We start from the raw sequence: 24,706 nt of genomic DNA on the forward strand, positions 1-24,706 counted from the left end.
ATTTAGGTCTTCTAATCCTTCTCAGATATATTATTTTAAAATTATACATAAACAGAAGATTTTCCATTAAAATTATTTGCCAATTTGTTACCACAGAGTTGTGTACAGAGCGCTTATATTTACAAATCTGTATATCAATGGTTATAATACCATTTATTCTTCCATTTTTTGTTTTTGTTTTGAATATTTTTGTAGATTCTTACACTGAGTATTCCTTCTACTAGGATCTGACTCATGTCCATATTATTTTATATTATGGCCTCAGATTCTAGATTATTACTGAAATGTGGTCAACAATAACTATATGTTTAATTAATTATTTTAGTTCTTTTTTTGAATTTTATTTTATTTTTTTATACAGCAGATTCTTATTATCCATTTTATACATATTAGTGTATATATGTCAAACCCAGTCTCCCAATTCATCACCTCACCACCCCACCACCGCACCACTTTCCCACTTTGGTGTCCATACGTTTGTTCTCTACATCTGTGTCTCAATTTCTACCTTGCAAACCAATTCATCCATACCATTTTTCTAGGTTCCACATATATGCGTTAATATACAACTTTTTTTTTCACTCTTTCTGACTTACTTCACTCTGTATGACAGTCTCTAGATCCATCCACGACTCTACAAATGACCCAATTTCATTCCTTTTTATGGCTGAGTAATATTCCATTATATATATGTACCACATCTTCTTTATCAGTTCGTCTGTTGACGGACATTTAGGTTGCTTCCATGTCCTGGTTATTGTAAATAGTGCTGCAATTAACATTGAGGTGCATGTGTCTTTTTGAATTACGGTTTTCTCTGGGTATATGCTCAGTAGTGGGATTGCTGTGTCATATGGTAACTCTATTATTAGTTTTTTAAGGAACATCCATACTGTTCTCCATAGTGGCTGTATCAATTGACATTCCCACCAACAGTGCAAGAGGGTACCCTTTTCTCTACACCCTCTCCAGCATTTGTTGTTTGTAGATTTTCTGATGATTCCCATTCTAACTGGTGTGAGATGATACCTCATTGTAGTTTTGATTTGCATTTCTCTAATAATTGGTGATGTTGAGCAGCTTTTCATGTGGTTCTTGGCCAGCTGTATGTCTTCTTTGGAGAAAGGTCTATTTAGGTCTTCTGCCCATTTTTGGATTGGGTTGTTGGTTTTTTTAATATTGAGCTGCATGAGCTGTTTATATATTTTGGAGATTAATCCTTTGTCCATTGATTCATTTGCAACGGTTTCCTCCCATTCTGAGTGTTGTCTTTTCATCTTGTTTGTAGTTTCCTTTGCTGTGCAAAAACTTTTAAGCTTCATTAGGTCCCATTTGTTTATTTTTGGTTTTATTTCCATTACTCTAGGAGGTGGATCAAAAAAGATCTTGCTGTGATTTATGTCAAAGAGTGTTCTTCCTATGTTTTCCTCTATGAGTTTTATAGTATCCAGCCTTACATTTAGGTCTCTAATCCATTTTGAGTTTATTTTTGTGTATGGTGTTAGGCAGTGTTCTAATTTCATTCTTTTACATATAGCTGTCCAGATTTCCCAACACCACTTATCGAAGGGACTGTCTTTTCTCCATTGTATATCCTTGCCTCCTTTGTCATAGATTAGTTGACCATAGGTGTGTGGGTTTATCTCTGGGCTTTCAATCTTGTTCCATAGATCTATGTTTTTATGCCAGTACCATATTGTCTTGGTTACTCTAGCTTTGTAGTATAGTCTGAAGTCAGGGAGTCTGATTCCTCAAACTCCGTTTTTTTCCCTCAAGACCTCTTTGGCTATTCAGAGTCTTTTGTGTCTCCATACAAATTTTAAGATTTTTTGTTCTAGTTCTGTAAAAAAAAAAAAAAAAAAAAAAGCCATTGGTAATTTGATAGGGGTTGCACTGAATCTGTAGATTGCTTTAGGTAGTATAGTCATTTTTACAATATTGATTCTTCCAATCTAAGAACATGTTATATCTCTCTATTTGTTGATATCATCTTTAATTTCTTTCATCAGTGTCTTATAGTTTTCTGCACACATGTCTTTTGTCTCCCTAGGTAAGTTTATTCCTAGGTATTTTATTCTTTTTGTTTCAATGGTAAATGGGAGTGTTTCCTAAATTTCTCTTTCAGATTTTTCATCATTAATGTATAGGAATGCAAGAGATTTCTGTGCATTAATTTTTTATCCTGCAACTTTACCAAATTCACTGATTAGCTCTAGCAGTTTTCTGGTGGCATCTTTAGAATTATCTATGTACAGTATCATGTCATTTGCAAACAGTGACACTTTTACTTCTTTTCCAATTTGGAATACTTTTTTTCTATTTCTTCTCTAATTGCCGTGGCTAGGACTTCCAAAACTATGTTGAATAATAGTGGCGAGAGTGGACATCCTTGTCCTGTTCCTGATCTTAGAGGAAATGCTTTCAGTTTTTCACCATTGAGAATGATGTTTGCTGTGGGTTTGTCGTATATGGCCTTTATTATGTTGAGGTAGGTTCCTTCTATGCCCACTCTTTGGAGAGTTTTTATCATAAATGGGTGTTGAATTTTGTCAAAAGCTTTCTCTGCATCTATGAGATGATCATATGATTTTTTTTTTTTTTTTTTTTTTTGCGGTACATGGGCCTCACACTGTTGTGGCCTCTCCCATTGCAGAGCACAAGCTCCGGATGCACAGGCTCCAGAGCCTGTGCTGAGGATTTAATGTGTTGTTTAATGTGTATGATCCTTTTAATGTGTTGTTGATTCTGTTTGTTGAGGATTTTGCATCTGTATTCATCAGTGATATTGGTCTGTAATTTTCTGTTTTTGTAGTATCTCTGTCTGGTTTTGGTATCAGGGTGATGCTGGCCTCGTAGAATGAGTTTGAGAGTGTTACTTCCTCTGCAATTTTTTGGAAGAGTTTCAGAAGGATGGGTGTTAGCTCTTCTCTAAATGTTTGATAGAATTCACCTGTGAAGCCATCTGGTCCTGGACTTCTGTTTGTTGGAAGATTTTCAATCACAGTTTCAATTTCATTACTTATGACTGATCTGTTCATATTTTCTATTTCTTCCTGGTTCAGTCTTGGAAGGATATACGTTTCTAAGAATTTGTCCATTTCCTCCAGGTTGTCCATTTTATTGACATAGAGTTAATTGTAATAGTCTCTTAGGATGCTTTGTTTTTCTGCGGTGTCTGTTGTAACTTCTTTTTGATTTGTAATTTTATTGATTTGCATCCTCTCCCTCTTTTTCTTGATGAGTCTGGCTAATGGTTTATCAATTTTGTTTATCTTCTCAAAGAACAGCTTTTTTATTTTTTTTTTGCGGTACACGGGCCTCTCACTGTTGTGACCTCTCCCATTGCGGAGCACAGGCTCCGGATGCGCAGGCTCAGCAGCCATGGTTCATGGGCCTAGCCGCTCGGCAGCATGTGGAATCCTCCCGGACCGGGGCATGAACCTGTGTCCCTTGCATCGGCAGGCCGACTCTCAACCACTGTGCAACCAGGGAAGCCCCAAAGAACCAACTTTTAGTGTTACTGAGCTTTGCAATTGTGTTCTTTGTTTCTATTTAATTTATTTTTGCTTTGAGTTTTATGATTTCTTTCCTTCTACTAACTTTGGGTTTTGTTTGTTCTTCTTTCTCTAGTTCTCTAAGGTTAGATTGTTAATTTGAGATGTTTGTTGTTTCTTGAGGTAGGATTGTATTGCTTTAAACTTCCCTCTTAGAACTGCTTTAGCTGCATCCCATAGGTTTTGGATTGTCGTGTTTTCATCGTCATTTGTCTCCAGGTATTTTTTGATTTCCTCTTTGATTTCTTCAGTGATCTCTTGTTTATTTAGTAAATTATTGTTTAGCCCCCATGTGTTTGTGTTTTTTACATTTTTTTTTCCCTGTAATTGATTTCTAGTCTCATAGCATTGTGGTCAGAAAAGATGCTTGATATGATTTCAATTTTCTTAAATTTACTGAGGCTTGATTTGTTACCCAATGTGATCTATCCTGGGGGACATTCTATGCGCACTTGAGAAGAAAGTGTAACCTGCTGTTTTTGGATGGAATGTCCTATAAGTATCAATTAAATATATCTGGTCTGTTGTGTCGTTTCAAACTTGTGTTTCCTTATTAATTTTCTCTTTGGATGATCTGTCCATTGGTGTAAGTGTGGTGTTGAAGCCCTCCTCTATTATTGTGTTACTGTCAATTTCCTCTTTTATAGCTGTTAGCAGTTGCCTTATGTATTGAGGTGCTCCTATGCTGGGTGCATATATTTTTATAATTGTTATATCTTTTTCTTGGATTGATCCCTTGATCATTATTTAATGTCCTTCCTCGTCTCTTGTAGCATTCTTTATTTTTACGTCTATTTATCTGATATGAGTATTGCTACTCCAGCTTTCTTTCGATTTCCATTTGCATGGAATATCTTTTTCCATCCCCTCACTTTCAGTCTGTATGTGTCCCTCAGTCTCAAGTCAGTCTCTTGTAGACAGCATATATATGGTTCTTGTTTTCATGTCCATTCAGCAAGCCTGTGTCTTTTGGTTGGAGCATTAATCCATTCACATTTAAGGTAATTATCGACATGTGTGTTCCTATGACCATTTTCTTAATTGTTTTGGGTTTGTTTTTGTAAGTCCTTTCCTTCTCTTGTGTTTCCCACTTAGAGAAGTTCCTTTGGCATTTGTTGTATAGCCGGTTTGGTGATACTGAATTCTCTTAGTTTTTTCTTGTCTGTAAAGCTTTTAATTTCTCCATCGAATCTGAATGAGATCCTTACTGGGTAGAGTAATCTTGGTTGCAGCTTCTTCCCTTTCATCACTTTAAATATGTCTTGCCCCTCCCTCTGGCTTGTAGAGTTTCTGCTGAGAAATCCGCTATTAACCTTATGGGAGTTCCCTTGTATGTTATCTGTCGTTTTTCCCTTGCTGCTTTCAATAACTTTTCTTTGTCTTTAATTCTTACCAATTTGATTACTATGTGCCTTGGTGTGTTTCTCCTTGGGTTTATCCTGTCTGGGACTCTCTGCGCTTCCTGGACTTGGGTGGCTATTTCCTTTCCCATGTTAGGGAAGTTTTCGACTATAATCATTTCAAATATTTTCTCGGGTCCTGTCTCTCTCTCTTCTCCTTCTGGGACCCCTATAATGCGAATGTTTTTGCGTTTAATGTTGTCCCAGAGGTCTCTCAGGCTGTCTTCATTTCTTTTCATTCTTTTTTCTTTATTCTGTTCCGCAGCAGTGAATTCCACCATTCTGTCTTCCAGGTCACTTATCCATTCTTCCGCCTCAGTTATACTGCTATTGGTTCCTTCTAGTGTATTTTTCATTTCAGTTATTGTGTTGTTCATCTCTATCTGTTTTTTCTTTAATTCTTCTAGGTCTTTGTTAAATATTTCTTTCATCTTCTCGATCTTTGCCTCCATTCTTTTTCCGAGGTCCTGGATCATCTTCACTATCATTATTCTTAATTCTTTTTCTGGAAGCTTGCCTATCTCCACTTCATTTAGTTGTTTTAATGGGGTTTTGTCATGATCCTTCATCTGGTACATAGCCCTCTGCCTTTTCATCTTGTCTGTCTTTCTGTGAATGTGGTTTTTGTTCCACAGACTGCAAGATTTTAATTCTTCTTGCTTCTGCTCTCTTCTCTATGGTGGATGAGGCTATCTAAGAGGCTTGTGCAAGCTTCCTGATGGGAGGGACTGGTGGTGGGTAGAGCTGGATGTTGTTCTGGTGAACAGAGGTCAGTAAAACTTTAAACTGCTTGTTTGCTGATGGGTGGTGCTGGGTTCCCTCCCTGTTGGTTTTTTGGCCTGAGGCGACCCAATACTGGTGCCCACCTGGGCTCTTTGTTGGGCCTAATGGTGGACTCCGGGAGGGCTCATGCCAAGGAGTATTTCCCAGAACTTCTCCTGCCAGTGTCCTTGTCCTCACTGTGAGAAACAGCCACCCCCTGCGTCTGCAGGAGACCCTCCAACACTAGCAGGTAGGTCTGGTTCAGTCTTCTATGGGGTCACTGCTCTTTCCCCTGGATCCTTATGAGCACACTACTTTGTGTGTGCCCTCCAACAGTGGAATCTCTGTTTTCCCCAGTCCTGTCAAAGTCCTGTAATCAAATCCCACTAGCCTTCAAAGTCTGATTCTCTAGGAATTCCTCCTCCCTTTGCCAGACCCCCACGTTGGAAAGCCTGACATGGGACTCAGAACCTGCACTCCAGTGGGTGGACTTCTGTGGTATAAGTGTTCTCCAGTTTGTGAGTCACCCATCCAGCAGTTATGGGATTTGATTTCATTTTGATTGTGCCCCTCCTACCATCTCATTATGGCTTCTCCTTTGTCTTTGGATGTGGGGTATCTTTTTGGTGAGTTCCAGCGTCTTCCTGTCGATGATTGTCCAGCAGCTAGTTGTGATTCTGGTGTTCTTGCAAGAGGGAGTGAGAGCACATCCTTCTACTCCGCGATCTTGCTTCCTAATCCCCCATCATCATATTTTATAATATAAAAATTTAGAAACCATCTAAAGAGCCATTAATAGGGAATTGGTTGGAGACATTGAGTTTCATCAACCCGTAAAACGGAATACGATTTTTTTTGTCATTTTAATAAATGAAGTAAATTTGTTAAATAGTAGTTATATAGCAATAATAAATATAACTATATCAATAGCTGAAATATGCTGATTGCTCTCTAATTGCTAGGCAATGTGCTAAGTGCTTATTGTATCATATGTAGTCCTCACAATAACCCTATGAGATAGATACTGTCCTTATTTTACAGCTAAGGAAGGATTAAAATGTTAAGTAATTTACCCAATTTAATACAGTGCTGAGTGGAGGACATGGTATGTATGTCCAGATAATCCAATTACAAATCTCATGTGCATGGTTGGTACTGATTAGGTAGATACAATACCACATATTAATTTTAGAAAGCAGCAAATTGAAGAATATTCTGTATATTGTGATTCCATTTTGGAAAAATTGTGTGTGTGTGTGTGTGTGTGTGTGTGTGTGTGTGTTTTAAAAGATAGAAGTATATATAACACAGGGGGTGGAAATGGGAAGGAGAATTCAAATTACTGAGTGGTACCTACCTAACAATACCCAAAACTTTTCAAGTTGTAGGATAGAAATATGATTTAATACTCTCTTTTGTCATATCAGAAAAAAAAAAAAACCCAGATACTCTCAGAAGTGAAAGGAGATCTTGAAGATATGTTTGCAGGTAAACAGTTTATTTGTGCACAGCACAGTTTTCTACTGTACAGTCCTGGAAGGGCTTCCCCAATCTGATCATCTTGGTGTATGACAGATCTGCTGTCGTAGGTTGCTTCTAGAAAAATTACATTTGGTTCTGAACAGGAGGCAGAGAGAGACATTGAGATTGCAGGATTGGTAATGGCAGGTTTAGAAGGGCTGAGAGAATTTTTTTTGATCTGCCAGGAGAAAGAATGGTGGGGTGGAGAGCAAGGAAGCTTTTCTCTTCTCTCTCTCTAATACGGGTGTTGGGTGGGGAGAGACTTGGAGGGATTTATGACCCTGGCCTCACAGAGAAAATAGTACTCACAGCTCAAAGTGCTCATTAAACTGCCAAAGCTTGGGAGCTCCTCATATGGGGAGGCAGCAGGATACTGACAGTAACAGTCGGTGGATGGGTGTAACTATTCAGCTACTTGGAAGTGACTGAATCTTTGGAAAAAAGTTTCATGATTAGAGCCCAGCAGTTTTGACACATTGCAATCAAGCTGTAAAGAAACACAGCATAGTAGTAGGGGATATGCCTGTCAAAAGAAAAAAAAAAAACCAAGTACATTCAGGTAGAGCTGAGATACAAGCTTCTGGAAAGAGGAAAGCAAAGTAACCAAACTAATTTCAGGCAGCATTGTTTTCATCTGATTCAACTATTTGAGATGAATAAATACCTGTATGTTAGAAAGGTAAAAATAAAACTACTTATAGGGCTCTAAATACCCCAGAGAAAATCATTCTCAAATTGGAGACAAGGAGGTAAATCCTTCACTTAAAATGTATTGATGAAATAGTCTAAAGGGAATTTTTGTTATTCTGAGTAATCAATCGTGCTGTTTTAGGTATGCTTGTTGTCTAATGGTTCAATTCAAAGTCTTCTATTGTTGACAAAGAGAAATACATTTCTGACTATGGAATATAGCTGAGCTATTACAGTTAACACCAACTCATAACAGTCATTAAAGCTTATTGGACATTTATAATGTGGCAAGCAATAATCTAAGCATTTTATTCACATCTATGCATTTAGTCCTCAGAAAAAGCCTAAAATGTAAGAAATATCATTAGCTCCTGTTTGAAGAGGGAGCACTGAGGCACGTGTTAGTTAATTGACCCTTGATCCACAGCTAGTACATATTAGAGCCAAGACTTTGACCTGGGCAGTCTGGCCCCAGAATCTCAGCTCTGAGCCACTACACTGAATGGTTCTACTACCTCATAGGTAATTGATAGAGAATTAGGTGTTACCAACATACGCTAGTCTCCCTATAAGAGCCAAATACTGGAAATAGCTGTAAAATAAATAACTGTGCTAGTTTAAAATATGTCCACAAATTATCTGATACTCTTCCTTTCAAGAGGTAGATCCTAATCACATCCTCCAGAGGGTGGGCTGGATTTAGTGATTCACTTCTAATGAATAGATACAAAAAGAGGAAGTGACCGTGTGAGACTTGCAAGACTAGGTCATAAAAGCCAGGGTGGCTTCAGCCGTCTTCTCTCCTGGCTCACTCAGGGAGAAGCCAGATGACATGTTTTGAGGATATTAAGCAGGCTGTGGAAAGGCTCATGTGTGAGGACAACTGAGAGCTCTTGCCAACAGCCATGTAAATAAATAATCTTGGAAACCACTGCTACAGCCTTAATTAATCCTTCAGATGACGGAAGCCCCTACCAACATCCTGACCGCAGTGTAATGGGACCCCAGCCTGCTAAGTCTTCTCTTGAATCCCTGAACCATGGTAACTGAACTGATGAATGCTTATGGTTTTCTACCATTATGTTTTTAGGATAAATTGCTGTGCATTTGATAACTAATATAATGCTTATGAAAAAATAGTTTAAACTCATTTGACATATTTAGTTACAAAATGCATAATGAAATAAATGAGATGCTACCCGTTCACATTTTACTTACAAAATAAATGAGTGCTCTGAAAATTCAAGGATACATTTTGCAGAAAGAGGCATACCCAGTCTTATTTGATTAAAAAATTGCTCAGTGAATATTACTTAAAAAAGGAAAGAATTTTGAAGACATATTATGGTATACTTTTGTTTCTATGTGGGTTTTGCAGTTTTTTTCCTTAAAAAGAATTAGTTGCTGTTTTAAGTTCTATCAGACACACATAATTTTAATGCAGATTCTGTGCATGAATTCATAGCAGTCTAGATGATAGGTGTCTGGTTCGTTATTTACAGAGTTTATACTCACCTGCATGTGTTTTTCTGGGATGTTCTACTGAGAGTTTGCTTACTGTTATTTACATTGTCTCTTTCTCTCAGGAAATAAAGTACTGAACAAACATTAAATTCCCTCACAGCTGCCTTGCACTCTCCCCTTAAGGGGCACTTGTCTTAATCCCTAGTTTAGAAGTAAAGGTTGGCTTACTGGGGAAATCTATGCCCAAGATGAGGCAATTTAGCTTTTCACATTTGCACGGGACACTCGGTTGTCTGCATATAAATAAACAGCCTTAAGCTTTTCAGTAGTGCTACATTCCTGGATGGAGACCAGGTGCCTGAATCTTAGTATCTGGAGTGCTTTGCCATATGATAGGCACTCCAGGAGTTATTTGTTGACCTTTCAATGCATTACTTTTTTGTTTTCCCACAATCCTGTGAGAGAAGCTTCTGTTACTATATCAATTTTTAAAGTGAGGAAACTGAGTCATAGAGAAGTTATTTTGCTCAAGGACAGATATCTAGATAAGTGGAGGATTATAGAATTAAAGAGACATTTTCTTGTCAGAATTCACTATGATTTCTGTTCTACCCATCTGGAAAATCATTCTTTTTGAAGAATTTTTTGCATTAAGAGAACTAGTTTCAAAAGAGTTCTTATGCATTTTAAATGTCCATAGACACTTGCATATGTGTTCTGTTCCTCAGGAAAGGAACCCCATGGAGTCAGTACCACCTGCTAGCCTGAAAAGGAGAAGGGCTTCAGGCTCTAATCCCCACCACACACCTTCCCCCTGACTTCCTAGGAGACCCTACACACTTACCCTCTCTGCATCTCCATTTTGTTCATCTGTAAAATTACGATGTTAATTTAATTTAAGCACTGAACTTCCTTACAGGATTGCTATAATGGGCCATGGATAAAATTTCTTGAAAGATTTTGCAAACTTGGCATCCAACATAAATTTTAACCTCCAGCTTCTTATTAAACTTTCTTGTTCTTTGCCTAATATGGCTGCGGTCTACATGATTTTGGATTAAAAAAAAAATCTGAGCTTCTTTTCAAAGAAAATGCTGCTTTCTTATAAATTTACCAATTACAGAGCATGACAGTTTAACAGACGTGTTAAGGAAGACTGCATTTAAATATGATCGTAGGAAATATTATGATGACATTAAAACACAAGCTTGTTTCTCTGAGTTTTGATGTGTTGATTTTATTAAGATACTTATTCAATAGGTGTCAGTTTAACAGATATCTAGGCCATTGCTACGATAACAAGGTGTTTTGCCGTGAATGCAGAATAACACGTTATAATCTTTTACTAATTACTTCTAAGGATTATATAGCTACCCTGGGGCCAAAGTATCTTTCACACTTATCCTAGCTGGCAAATTATTATCCTTATCTGTTGTGCTAGGAATGCTAGGAAAGTTCACCTTCTGGTGAGCTAGGGAGACCTTAATTAAAGTCAACTGAGCTTGTCTGTGTGTCTTTGATACTAAAGGTGACATACTGATGAGTTCCCTTTGGAGATTGTCTCTGTGCTGCTTCCCACTGCCATTTCAGTATTGACTTTTCCTGATTTTCAAGGAAGCCATCAATGCCTTCTTTCAAAGATCTGTCCATAGTAATTTTTCTTTCAGTAACTAAGAAGTTCAAGGGGTTTGGAGGGAAAGAACTAAATAGGCATAAGTAGCCTTTGGAGGCTTCTTCTGAAACTGTGCTTTATTTTGGCATTGCCTCTTCTGCTTTCCTTTGAAACGTGACAAAAGACTAGTCCCAGATGTGACTGCTGTGTGGAGAGTGCATTTTAGCAGGGACAAGGGGGAGGCGAGGAGACAAGTGACAAGTGAGGAAGCTCTGAAAGTCATCCTGATGAGACTGGGTGGAAGCTTATCTGGACCAGAGGATGTCTTCAAGCCTTTGTCTTTCATATTCACTGTTTACAACATCTGAGCAAATTTGCAATACGTTTTATCTTCCTAAAATGAAAGTTAAAAAATGTCATTTCTTAATGTTTATGTTGATGAAAGGCTTTATAAATTCATCCAGCAAATATTTATTAGGGACTTACAGGTATTGTGCTTATTGCTGGCGATATAGTGGTGAACAAACATGCTTTGGGATATAGTGGTGAACAAGCATGCTTTCCTCTCCTTCACGGAGCTTACACTCTAATATGGGAGTCAGAGACTAGACAATTAAACAAACTAATGGATGTAAACTCTGTAGTGGTGAGAAGGGCTCTATGCCATGTGATACAAACAGAGAGAGTGAGAAGGAGCGGTCCAGAAAAAGAAACAGAATCTGCAAACGTTGAAGAGTGGGAAAGAGCTCAGCGCATTAGAGAAAGAGAAAGAATGTCAGTGTGTCTGGGGCAGAGTGAATTCAGGGAAGAAGAAGGAAGGAAGATGGAGAGTCGAACAAAACCCAGGTGATACAAGCGCTTGTAGAGTGTGGTAAGGAATTTGGATTTTTATACATTTTATTAGAAGGTTTTTCATATGATCCTGTTTGCATTTTAAAAACATCACTCTGCCTACCCTTTGGAGAATGGATTTTTGCAGATGAAGAGTAAAAAGGTTATAGAAGGGGATCTGGATAAGACCTGATGGATGACATGTACTAGAGTCATGGCAGTGCCCATAGAGAGAAGAGGAAATACGTATTTTGGAATTCAAATTAAGTATACTTGGTATACTAAGCACATGAGTATTAGATTTCAGGCTTAAAATATTGGATGTTCTGGAAAAGAATATAAAAAAGCATTGGATGTTCTGGCTATAAGCATATTGGAAGATTGGAGAAACACTATCGTGTATTGGAGGGGGAATTAAGGATCAAATGTTCAGTTTTGCACATTTAGGTATGTGATGCTTTCGGGGCACCTATGTGGAAATTTCAAAGACATATTTGATATACAAGTTGGGAACTCAGATAAGAGATTGGCTGGAGATATACATGTGGGAGTCATCTCATAGAACTGCTATGAAACTCAATGCAAAGAAATAATGTGGGATTTAACACAGAGAGGAGTGAAGGGATGTAGGAAACAGTTCTGAGAACGTAAAGATTTTGGTCTTAGAAGGAGAATGAAAAACTGACAAATCAAGCTGAGAAGGAGCAAAGAGAAGGTGGCAGGCAAGGAGAGTGTGGTGACGTGTATTTAAGAAAACCATATGTAATGAGATGTGTCGAATTCTAAGGAGAAACCTAGCAAAGATAAACACTAAAAATGTGCTTGAGATTTGTCAGAACGGTAGTTGTCTGTGTCTTTGGCCAGATCTGTAACAGTGGCTTTGTAGGGACAGAAGCCATCATGGAAGGTAAAGAAATGGAGAAAAAGCAGTGTCAGACTCCTCAGCTCTTCTGGCTCTAGTAACATTCTGCTCCCGTTGCCTTGGTCCCTCACAGCACTGTTGCGTCCATCATGAGTCATTACAATGTGGAAATGACCCCCACTGTCTCTCCCTTCTCCACCTAGAGATGCCCGAGGGGTTAGAGTCCTTTTCTTCCTCTGTTTACTTTTGTTGCAGGAATCTCTTTGCTCAGTTTTACTTATTTTTCTCCTCAGAGAATGGATGAGAACCAAGAGGCTAGAAAGACAACACATTATCACAGGGCATGTGTTGTGACATGTTTTGCACAGGCATGTGTGTATGGGAAACGCAAATCTACACCGCCCTTCAGGAAAGGACTGGCTCAGCAGAGGGAAGTTTGGTCATGAGAGGACTATAGCTGTCAGTGGCTCAGGGTATGCCTCGCTCCGGAAAACTGCCTCCTCTGAGGCCACTCCTTCAACAAGTAACTGACTGAGGTGGGGACTTAAAGGCTGGGCCATTTTGGTCTAAAGCAGTCTTTCCCTTATGGGCAAGTTTTGTTTCGGAACTTCTCATGGGGTTGACTAGGATTGTCAGACCTGCACTGCAGTTTGTCTTATTCCTCCCACTCTTGCTTTTCCATCCCCAGCCTTTCTTTCACATGTGTTGATCCCTCATAAACATCTTTATCCCCAGACTTCTCAGTGTCTGCTTTCAAAAACATCTCAATATACACCATGTATATGTGGAGGGTGACTTCTAGCACCCTCTAACAATTTTTGTTTCCTCGCATGAATTAAAATATACTGAAAGTTGAAAAAAGAAAATCATCTTTTGGACTTTTGGGATATTTCTATTTGATCTTTTTTCCTTTGTACGTTGTGCTTGTGAATTTGAGATGATATTGGACATGTGCATGTAATATGATTGAATATCCTCCTTTATCACCTAAAATCGTAACATAAATGCTTAACACCTTTATTACACTTGGATGTAAAAGTGTTAATTGTGGAAGCTTCTGGGTGCTGAGTCCAATCTTACTTAACACTTTATGATAAATATAGAGGAAGGAATACAAAGTGAAATATAAAGCTACATGATAGAGCACTTCCTCAAATAAACATAATGCATTAGTGGATTTCAAATAGATAAGTGCCAGGGAGAAAAAGTGAGGAAAGAATTGCAGTGAGACAAATGTAAAGTGATGCGTCAGATCATACCGTTTGGCTGGAATTAGCTCTCTAGCCACTACCCAAGTCAATCAGAAAAAATTCCAACATCCTTACAATTGCCTAAAAGCCCCACCATCATCTGACTTCTTATTTACTCCCCAGATCTCATCTCTTCCTACTTTCCCCTTCACACACTGGACCATATTCATTTAACTTGAAGATTGTCAAACATGTATGCATATTCCCATTGCTGGCCTTTACACCTAATGTGTTTTTTCTCCATATATCTACATGGCTCATGACCACACCTCTTTCAAATCTCATAATATCATTGAGCCTTTCCCTAACAATTCTTTTTTTTTGGTTGGGGGGGGACTGTGCCATGCAGCTCGTGGGATCTTAGTTCCCTGACTAGGGGCCGCAGCCGTGAAAGAGCTGAATCCTAACCATTGGACTACCAGGGAATTCCCAACATTTCTATTTACAATTGCAACTCCCATCCCTGCCTTTCCCCATTCCATTTTCCTCCAGATTTTTTCACTGCCATCCACTATACTCTAATAAACAACTTATTTTAGTTATTTTGACTTTTTTCTAGCTCTACCACTAGAATATGAGAGCAGATAATTTTGTCTGTTTTGTTAACTGCTGTATCCTGCACCTTAACACAATGTCTGACGTATAGTAGGTATCCAATCAATAGTTTTTGGATGATTGAATAAATTACACTGTTAGTTTCAAAAATGCAAGCGTGAACCTTTCGTCTATAGAAGCTTTAAATAGGAACAGTCTAAGTTTCCACAGATGAGGATGTGTCTACGTGAAGGAAGAATTCTGGTCAGTAGCGTTCAATTTCTAGACAGGTACCTTTTTATGTGATTTATAGAGGCAATCCACAAAGAGTGTCTACTTTTAGAATTTTGGTAATAATTAAAGCATTTTTGATACAAAATACTATCATATGAACCACGCTTCTTAAGAGCATTCACATTTTTCAAAGAAAATCTGCATAACTAAATTCATTAGAACTTTCATTTAAAGGAATCTTGTCAATAGGCCCTTATTACCCAAGTATCCTTCTGCTAGAGAGGATGCAAAACAATTTTCTAAGAAAAGTTTTTATTTTACATGTGGGTCCTACCTTTGTAACTTCCAAGGAAAGCGTGAGAATCGTTAATCAGGAATTCAATCTTGTCAGGCTCCTTAGTTTTCATCAGAGATGGGTAGTGTTATATCTAGGTTGGTTGTCTTCAAAGCCTATGAACCTGTATTTAACTGGTAACCCCAAATAGTTGCATTCTACATTAATATGTTCTCCATTATAATGTATCTCTCTACCACTAGATATTTACCGAGTCTGAGCTAAGCAAAGGACCTCTTGAAGAACAGATTATCCATTCAGTTAAAATGTATTCTTAAAAAAAAAAAAGTATTATTTTCTTTTCAGTTGACTATAGTTGGTTTACAATGTTATGTTAATTTCTGACATACAGCAAAGTGATTCAGTTGTACATATATACATTCTTTTTTTAAATATTCTTTTCCATTATGGTTTATCATAGGATATGGAATATAGTTCTCTGCACTATACAGTAGGTCTTTGTTGTTTATCCGTTCTGTATGTAATAGCTTACATCTGCTAACCCCAACTTCCCACTCCATCCCTCCTCCAATCCCCTCCCCCTTGGCAACCACAAGTCTGTTCTCTATGTCCATGAGTCTCTTTCTGTTTCATAGATATGTTCATTTGTGCCATATTTTAGATTCCACATATAACTGATATCATATGGTATTTGTCTTTCTCTTTCTGACTTCACTTAGTATGATAATCTCTAGGTCCATCCATGTTGCTGCAAATGGCATTATTTCATTCTTTTTTATGGTTGAGTAATATTCCATTGTATATATGTACCACATCTTCTTTATCCATTCGTCTGTTGATGGGCATTTAAGTTGTTTCCATGTCTTGACTATTGTGAATAGTGCTGCTATGAACATAGGGGTGCATGTATCATTTTGAATTAGAGTTTTGTCTGGATATATGCCCAGAAGTGGGATGTATTCCCACTAAAATGTATTCTTGGTTTTGTGTAAATGGACCAGGAAAAAAAAAGTTTTGATAATCATCTCTTCAAGGAAAGATTTTGACTAAATTTGTGATGTGTGCATAGCAAAGATATTCATTCCCTTATTCTCTAGCTAATTACAACCACATCATTTTGCTTCTAAAATTAATCTGTGCTTTCTTATCTCATTTATATATCATTGTAAGTTACCTTGTATTCTTTCTGGGGCAAAAGTAATAAATGTACAAATAAACACAAGCATCTTTTATTTACTTGCAAATAAATGGAATTTTATTTTTAGCAATTTCTGCTTTTTGAGGGATCATTACAGATTGAATTCTTATGAAGGGAACAGGGAAAATGTTGTCTCACTTTTTGCTGAGATGAATTTTTTTGAAATCCTCACCTGGCTACGTGTGAAGTCCAAGCTGACTGCTATGCATATTTATCATATAGAATTTTTTTAAGAAGTAAATGTGGTGTTGGCTTTGCCTTAAGTGCTGAGGACTGTGGACTGTGCTGATTAGCACATGTTTTATGAAGCTATTTGGAGAGGGTGGGACTCTGCCTTGGAGGAAAACTGAATATTATCTCAGGGAGTTGTTAGTACATTCCCTGAGGCAGGGTCAGCTAGCAGAAAGATTACAGAGCGAGGAATTAGGAATCCTAGATCCTAGGTTTTGTCTGGAAGAGTCCAATCTCTACTCACTCTTGTAATGGCTCATTTGTAAAACATTTAATTATACCAAAGTCTCTCCTGTAAAATGGAGATATTTCTATACCTCCATAACTCAAAGAATTCTGGACAGGGTGAAACGTATGGTGGAAAGAATGTATTATATAATGATGGAGTCAGGAGAAACTAACTTGAATTCTAACACTGTCCCTTACTAATTGTGACATTGGACAAATTATCTAGCCTTGGGGAACCAATTGGTACTTTCTAAAACTAACTCAATTTCATTTCCAAGTTAAATAAAGGCCTACTTTCCCAAGTTGTTATGAGGATTAAATGAGATAATGAAAGAGCTATAAAACTATAAACTCTACAGGCATTTTTATTTCTCTGGCTAGGAGGCAGAGAGAAACTTAGATGCTTTTGTTAGGCAAAAGCTTTGAGACTCTATTGGCCTACTAACTGAATTTACTGAGGGGGGAGAGAGCACCTACAGGTTTGCTCCAACAGTGCAATCCAAACAAAATAGATGCCAGTGCTTTAGCGCCACCTACCAAAGTGAAGCTGAGCTCAGCAGGCCACCAATTAGGTTCCATTAGTATTCTCATGCCCTTCCTAAATTGTTGGATTGGCTTGATAAGTTCTTGAGTATGTTGATATATTATAATTAAATTTTATTACCTTAGTATCCATGAATAGTTCACAAAGGAATCATTTTACTGTTCTAATTATAAGGACTTTATATTCCCAATCTCCATGAGATTATACCTGGTAGTCCCAAGAGAGAGAGTGAAGTCTAGGCTGTGAGTTTCAGAGAATAGAAATGAAAGGAAGCTGGGGTCGGGACAGTCTTCTTTTGAGCGCTCTGAATTCTCTCTGAACTCTTGCATTTAGAGAGATCGAGGCCTGAGGGAGAATATTCTTAGTCTGATACCTTGAGACTCCCTCATGACCTCGTGGATGTCTGGAAAGGAGAGTTCTTAACCTTTCTCACTTTGTACCTTCCCTGGACGGGGTCAGTCTTACTCAGAGAGCTTGGGGTGCACTCTTTATACCTGCAGTTCTTGATAATTTAATCTCAATAGTAAAAATCTCTATTCCCAGGAAGCTATAATAAATCTTGAGTTGGTTAATTTCAATAAAATATGAAATAAACATGAAGTATAAAGACATATGTATCCATCTACAGTTCTTCTATGTTTGATAGACTGGGCAGGAAAAAAAAAGATTTGAACAATACAATTAATGAGAATGATTTAATAAAGAAAAATGGGACCCTGTGCCCAATTATTAGAGAACATATGTTTCTCAAGAACATATTTCTGCAGATTACTGTCCATGTAAATCAAGTCTCAACACATTTTAAAGGATTGGTATCATACAGCAGTATTTTCTAACCATAATGTAATTAGGTTAGAAATCAATAACAAAAATGATAACAAAAGAGGGAAACAATATATTTAGAAATTTTTTTAGGAATTCCCCAGCAGTCCAGTGATTAGAACTCTGAGCTGTCAGTGCCAAGGGCCCAGGTTCGATCCTTGATTGGGGAACTAAGATCCTGCAAGCTATGCAGTGTGGCAAAAAAAAAAAAAAAAAATTTTAACACAAACTTCTAAGTAACCAGAAAAGCAAAGAAGAATTTTAATGCAAATTAGAGAATAGTTGTTGGAGTGATGGCAAATAAGTGTTACATAGAAGTGTATAATAACACAGGCTTACTGTAGGAAGAAATGCTGAAAGCCAATGAACTTAAAGTTCAGTTTAAGAAGTCAGAGAAACTTCTTTATCACAGAACAAATCCAGAGAAATTTAATGAATGACAATAATAAACAAGTATATAAAATAATGGGATAGGAAACAAAGCTATAATAAAGAGGATCAACAAGGCCAAAAATATGTTCTTTGACACTAATAAAGTGGACCATACATCAAAAGGGAGTAAACAAATAAATAATAAAATGAATAACAAAGTGGGGCATAACTACAGATGTAGCAGAGATTTTAAAAATAATACCAGAGAACATACCAGTTCATTCAATGGACTAGATCTCTTTATTTTTTTTATTTTTTATTTTCTTGCGGTACGCGGGCCTCTCACTGTTGTGGCCTCTCCCGTTGCACAGCACAGGCTCCGGACGCGCCGCAGGCTCAGTGGCCATGGCTCTCGGGCCTAGCCGCTCCGCGGCATGTGGGATCTTCCCAGACCAGGGCACGAACCCGTGTCCCCCGCATTGGCAGGTGGACTCTCAACCACTGCGCCACCAGGGAAGCCCCATAGATCTCTTTAGATATAAGCAGAAATGAACTTCACTTTTTCTGACACGTGTCTTGCGAAGATATAGTGAAAAATATGCTGTCTTGCCGTTGAAAAAAATCTCTGGCAAATTCTGTAATTTTTCTGATCTTAAAAATAAAAGTAAAAATAAATATTTTTAGTAATAGAAGTCCAGTCCACATTAATATGACTGCTCTGAACTTCTTAGAAGCTTTCCTTCCTCTTCCAGTTAGGGCCTGCTTCAGTCTTCAGTAAGTGGGGGGAGTGGGGAGGATGGTTGTTTTCTCTCTTCCCTTAACCTTTTGTGGAGTTTTACTCCTTTGGGGAAGATGTTAAGGTAAAGGGGGCTAAGAGAAAAGAACAAATGCTTCTTTGGCTAACACAGTTCACCTCTAGCTGTGGCAGATGCATTCTTATCTGGTGTTGATTTCATGAGCACTTGTATGTGTTCCTCAGAAATCCCCCACTGGGGATCTCCTGATAGAGGACACCCCTGCTGTCTGGCCAATTATAACTCCCCTCAGCCCTTGAGTTTCTGGCTGGGTCACATTGTTCCTCCGGATGATCCTCTTGGATTGTGTTCCTTTTAAGATAACTCTTGGCTGACTTCCTTCTGTGGACATTCGTACCTTTGTCCTTCTCTTGGAGGAAGAGCCTTTGATTTGAGTACAGCCTTTTGTCTCATTGCTATGTTAACTTCAGACTACCTCTTGTGTTTCATTTGTCCCTATGAAAATTGATCACCAATCTCTACATAGTCTCTCAGCTTCTCTGCGTGGCTCTCTTTAAGTCCTCTTTACTCAGCTTACTACGGCAAGGGGAAAGGAAACTGCTTCTGTCCCACACAGAGGAAGAAGGATGTGAAGAGCACGTTGACATGGACATGCTCCCTCCAAGCATTATTAACCCATACTCTTTTTACCGTCAACAGTGGGTGATAAAAAAAATGCTGGCAATCTCATAAATGGTAACTTGCTTTAAGAAGATGTACCTGAGAGCTATCATGTTGTTTGTGTTGGAGTTTCAGCGAAGGCTGAGACAGAAGCAGTCTCATTTTAACAACCTGTTATATTACAAGTAACTGTATGCCAATCAACTTGAAAACTTAGAAAAACCAGAATTTTTTTTGAAAAATATAGCTTAGGAAAGAAATTTTAAGAAAAAGAAAAATGAATAGACCTAATCATCAAAGAAATTAAATGAGTATTTGCAAATTTAACCTACTCCCTCAAAAGTAAAACAAACAAAGAAAGAAACAAAGAAAAGTAAAACAAACAAAGAAAGCAAAGAACCCTGTATTTCACTATGTGAAAATTTTAATGGAGATTCTAACAACTGAAGTAAGACAATACAAAGAAACAAAATCTTTGAAGATTCAAAAGAAACAGTTATCATTATTTGAAAGCAATTTAATTGTCCTACATAGGAAACCCCAGAGAATGTGTAGAAAAACTATTAGCATTTTTGAATCTAGCATTTACAGAAATCAATCATATTTCTTATATTAACACAAATAGTTAAAAATATAATTTAAGAAAAGAGGTTTAATGTGGCTAAAAATAATTCTGTCAAAAATATGGAAGAACTTTATGAAGGATTTTACAGAATTCTATTGAAACATATTAAAGAGGACCTAAGTAACTAGAGAGATATATCAGAATTATCGTGTATCAGAAGAGTTGCTGTTATGAAGATGTCAATTCTTTTGTAAAATGAGGACAGTTATGAATGAATTCACATGGAAGCTTATGATATGGAACTTTGTACCTTAAAATTACCTATATGGGTGTAACACTGGAAGGATTTTGCATGCCATCAAGGATAAACGTACTCCTGTTTCAAGACTACTGCCTTAAAGAAATTCTTATATGTGTAAAAAAGAATACTTATACCAGAATTATTGTAGCAGCATTCTTTATAATGAAAAAAAAAATGGAAACGACTAAACATTCATCAGTAGTAAAATAAATGAGTTATACACATATACAGTAAATCCCCTGCCTATGAACAAGTTCCATTCCAAGAGCGCGTTCATAAGTCCAGCAAAGTTAGCCTAGGTACCCAACTAACACAATCAGCTATATAGTACTGTACTGTAATAGGTTTATAATACTTTTCACACAAATAATACATAAAAAACAAACAAATATACAAAATAAAGAAAATATTTTAAATCTTACAGTACAGTACCTCGAAAAGTATAATAGTGCAGTACAACAGCTGGCATACAGGGGCTGGCATCGAGTGAACCGGCAAGAGGAGTTACTGACTGGAGGAGGGAGAGGAGGTGGGAGATGGTAGAGCTGAAGGATCATCAGCAATAGGAAATGGAGGGCAAGCTGCAATTTCACTCACGCCTGACGTTGATGGTACAGGTTCTGGTTCCTCGCTGGATTCAATTCTATCTATCCTCTTGAAAAAATGATCCAGTAATGTCTGGGTAGTAGCTATTTTTCTCATCATAGATGACACGGTAGCACTGGATTGCAATCTGAACGGCTGCTGCAACCTTTGTGTACCATTCTACGTTTGGGTCCTGTGCCTCAAAACTAACAGTGCCACCTCAAATAAAGAAAATCCCCTTGCCATTTCCTGCGTAGTGAATCTCTTCGGTTCTTCAGTTACTTCTTCCTCTTGTCTCTCTTCCTTCTTTCTCTGGGCCTCCAATTCCATCAGGTCTTCATTAGTATCCTCCATGTCCACATCTTTGAAAGTTTGCAACTTGAAGGTTTGTACGTAGAAGACTTACTGTAGTAACTAGAGTTACATGTTTCAATGTGTGGATAAATCTCATGAACATGGGCTGGTCAAAAAAGGCAAACTGAAGACAGATATATATAGCTTGTGATTATTCATATGAAAACAATAATTTTACATGTGTTTGTGCATATACTAAAATATATGTATATATACTTTAAAATAGAAAACATGCATGGTAAAAATTAATACCAAATATTGGATAGTAATCGTTTCCAGTGTTGGGCAGGTGGGAAGGGTGAAAAATGTGATTTATATTATATCTAAAAACAGTAAAAACAAAATATAATGGAAGTTTTAGTTTGTTTCGAGATAGTAGGATACCTCATTTTTCCTCCTTTTGTAAAATAGTAAACCCTCTTTATGAGGTACTCCTTTCAGATGGAAATAAATCCTGTTATACAGTGTACACATTTAGTAAATTTCTTAATTTTATGTTTATGTTTCTCCTTCAAAAGCAAGAAAAAACACAAAAATCTCTGTACCCTATGTAGGGTAGCAAAATTTGGGAAAGAAAAACTGTTTATTTTTACCCTAGGCGGCGAATAGCCTTCAACAATATTTTCTTTTCAAAGATTCATCAAAGAAGTCATGTGTTAAATAGCAATAGAGCCATTCCTTTTACTGTGGCTTTAATATTAGACCATTTCTTTTCTTTAATTGGTCCTCATCTCTACCATGATTAAATGAACCATGTGACACAAATAGTCAAAGGATGGATTTAGAAGATTCCCAACCTGCTAAGATATTACAGCTAGAATAGAAGACAGCATTGGCAAAACACAGAGTCATCTCAGATATAGCAGATGAAGAGAATTTTTTCTATTTATCAGTCACCTTTTTAAAAGGAACCCCTGAAGGGAAACCTGAATTCATTCTCTTTTCTTGTCATAATTAGTATTTCCTGAATGTTTTCTTTCCTTCACATCTTGAATTTTAATGCTTCACTAAAGAATAATGGAAAAATCATTTGATGAAGCCAAAGATTACATTTAGTTCTAGTGTGTGTTAATTGCCTTTATTAAAAATTAGCATTTTTGAATTTCTAATTCTCTTTCTAATTTATGAAGTGTCACTCATTTTTTCATGTATCATATTGTAATTAAATTTTCATGGGAGTAAATTTTATTTGTCTCTGTTGCTGAAGAACTGAAGATTTGTCTGCACTACAAATGCAATATATTTCTGTATTTGTATGTTGACAATAAAATATTCATTAATTTTAAACTTGGCAACAGCAGTATACATGCTGCAGTTGTAATTACCACTGCTTAGTAACAGCCTGTTTCTTAGTGACAATGGGAATTAGCTGAATACTTATTACATGTGCTTCTGCTTGCAATATTTTCTCAATGTAGTTCTGATCCCTAGGTAGAAGTTTCCAGTTTAGGTGAAGATATTTGGGCCAAATACTGATTCTGCTCCATAAACCATCAATGTAATCAGTCTAAGACCAACAGCAGTCCACAATTAATCACATAGTAATTGGATCCTTCCTTCAATGTCAATACATTAGAAGCTGCATGCAAGGGGAAAACTGTTTACCAGACTTAAATTTCTCTAGAGAAATCAAACACGGTACAATTAACAGGAAAAAATGCATTGTTCATTCTCCGGTTTAATTAGAAATGAACGACATCTGAAGTACCCTTTGCTGGCTTCTTTTATTGCCTGATTCTGCTGTTTATTCCAGCATTATCTTTCAGCCAAGTAGCTTTTGCAGCAGACCTTCACCCAAATCAATGACAAATGGTAGGCAACAATCTTCTATCAGCACTCTGATGTTCTTTATTGTAGAGGTTATAGCAATCAAGCAAATTCACTGTCGAAAAATTGTGGGGTCATTTTCATTTTTTCTCTAGAATCTGGTGTTCATTGTACATTTTAATACTTCCTTTCTTCTTATACAGTTGACACTTGGATAGAGTAAATGTTTATCACAAAACCTGAGATCAGAAGGGCTATTTTTATGATTTATTAAACACATTTGGATTGGATTCATGTGTGGCCCTTGGGAATCTTTGTGTAGTATAGGTCAACATAGGTGGCTTTTCCCATGGTCTATTTCCTCCCAAGTACTAGTGTTGGGCATTTTCCTTTCACACTACCACTGCTCCTTTTGGAATCAAAGGACACACCCCTATTTAGGGGAGATGATAATGAATGCCCTGGTCTCATGTGCCCTGGCTGTGCCTGTAGGATCAGTTTGCATGGGCACTCAGTATTCTTGGGGCAAGAGTGATCAACCTTCTCTGAATGAGCTCTGCGTAAAGAGCAAGCAACAATTGTAGAAGGCCTTCTATAAACAGTAACAGAGACCAGCAGACATACCTCCCCCAAATGGCAAAATGAGGGAAAAGATTTCAAAACTAGGAAATAAGACTAAAAAATAACTGTATGTCCTTTTAATGTCAGAGTGGAGCATTGTTTGACAAGTCTGCCTAGGAGCCATCTGACTATTTAGGGACTTGGAACTTTCTTTGACTTGCTATTGCATATTGACTAGGGTCCAGGGCCTGTAAAATTAGATGTTATCTTGGGAAAAAGAGAAATTGCAATTAACTTTTGTGCAGTAAAGATGCAAATGTCAATATATATACATATATTTACTATATCTATACATATCTATATATATCTATATATATCCAAATGTTATAGCTTTATTGCCTTTTAAACACTTTTGTCTCTAGTAATCTCATTTCAGCATCCATTCTTTTTTTTGAAAAGAAACTTGCAAGTCATATGTTTGATATTACATAGTACATATTATTATTAGTTGTACATAGCACATTAAGTCAAATCAATTCTAGTCAACATGCGTATCATATCCAATAGCTCACAAATTTAATCAGCAAGCTGCATGAAACCATCAACCGCTTGGCAGGTGTCCTTCTCACTCCGGCACCATGATTTGTGGGAGCTTCTATTAATGAACTTTATCACACATCTGGTTCTTACTTCAGGACCATCTCACCTAAAATCGCCCACTCTTTCTGCTTAAATAAAACATCTCCATGGACTA

The 24,706-nt window shown here is 37.3% G+C and overlaps 1 long non-coding RNA gene across 1 annotated transcript in view; it reads left to right on the forward strand.

The window, feature by feature from the left end:
• Positions 1-24,706, forward strand: part of LOC137202134 (uncharacterized) — a 457,223-nt gene that overhangs the window by 322,006 nt on the left and 110,511 nt on the right. The window lies entirely within an intron of this gene.

The sequence above is a fragment of the Pseudorca crassidens genome, chromosome 11 (assembly GCF_039906515.1).
Source record: "Pseudorca crassidens isolate mPseCra1 chromosome 11, mPseCra1.hap1, whole genome shotgun sequence".
Taxonomy (NCBI): Eukaryota; Metazoa; Chordata; class Mammalia; order Artiodactyla; family Delphinidae; genus Pseudorca; species Pseudorca crassidens.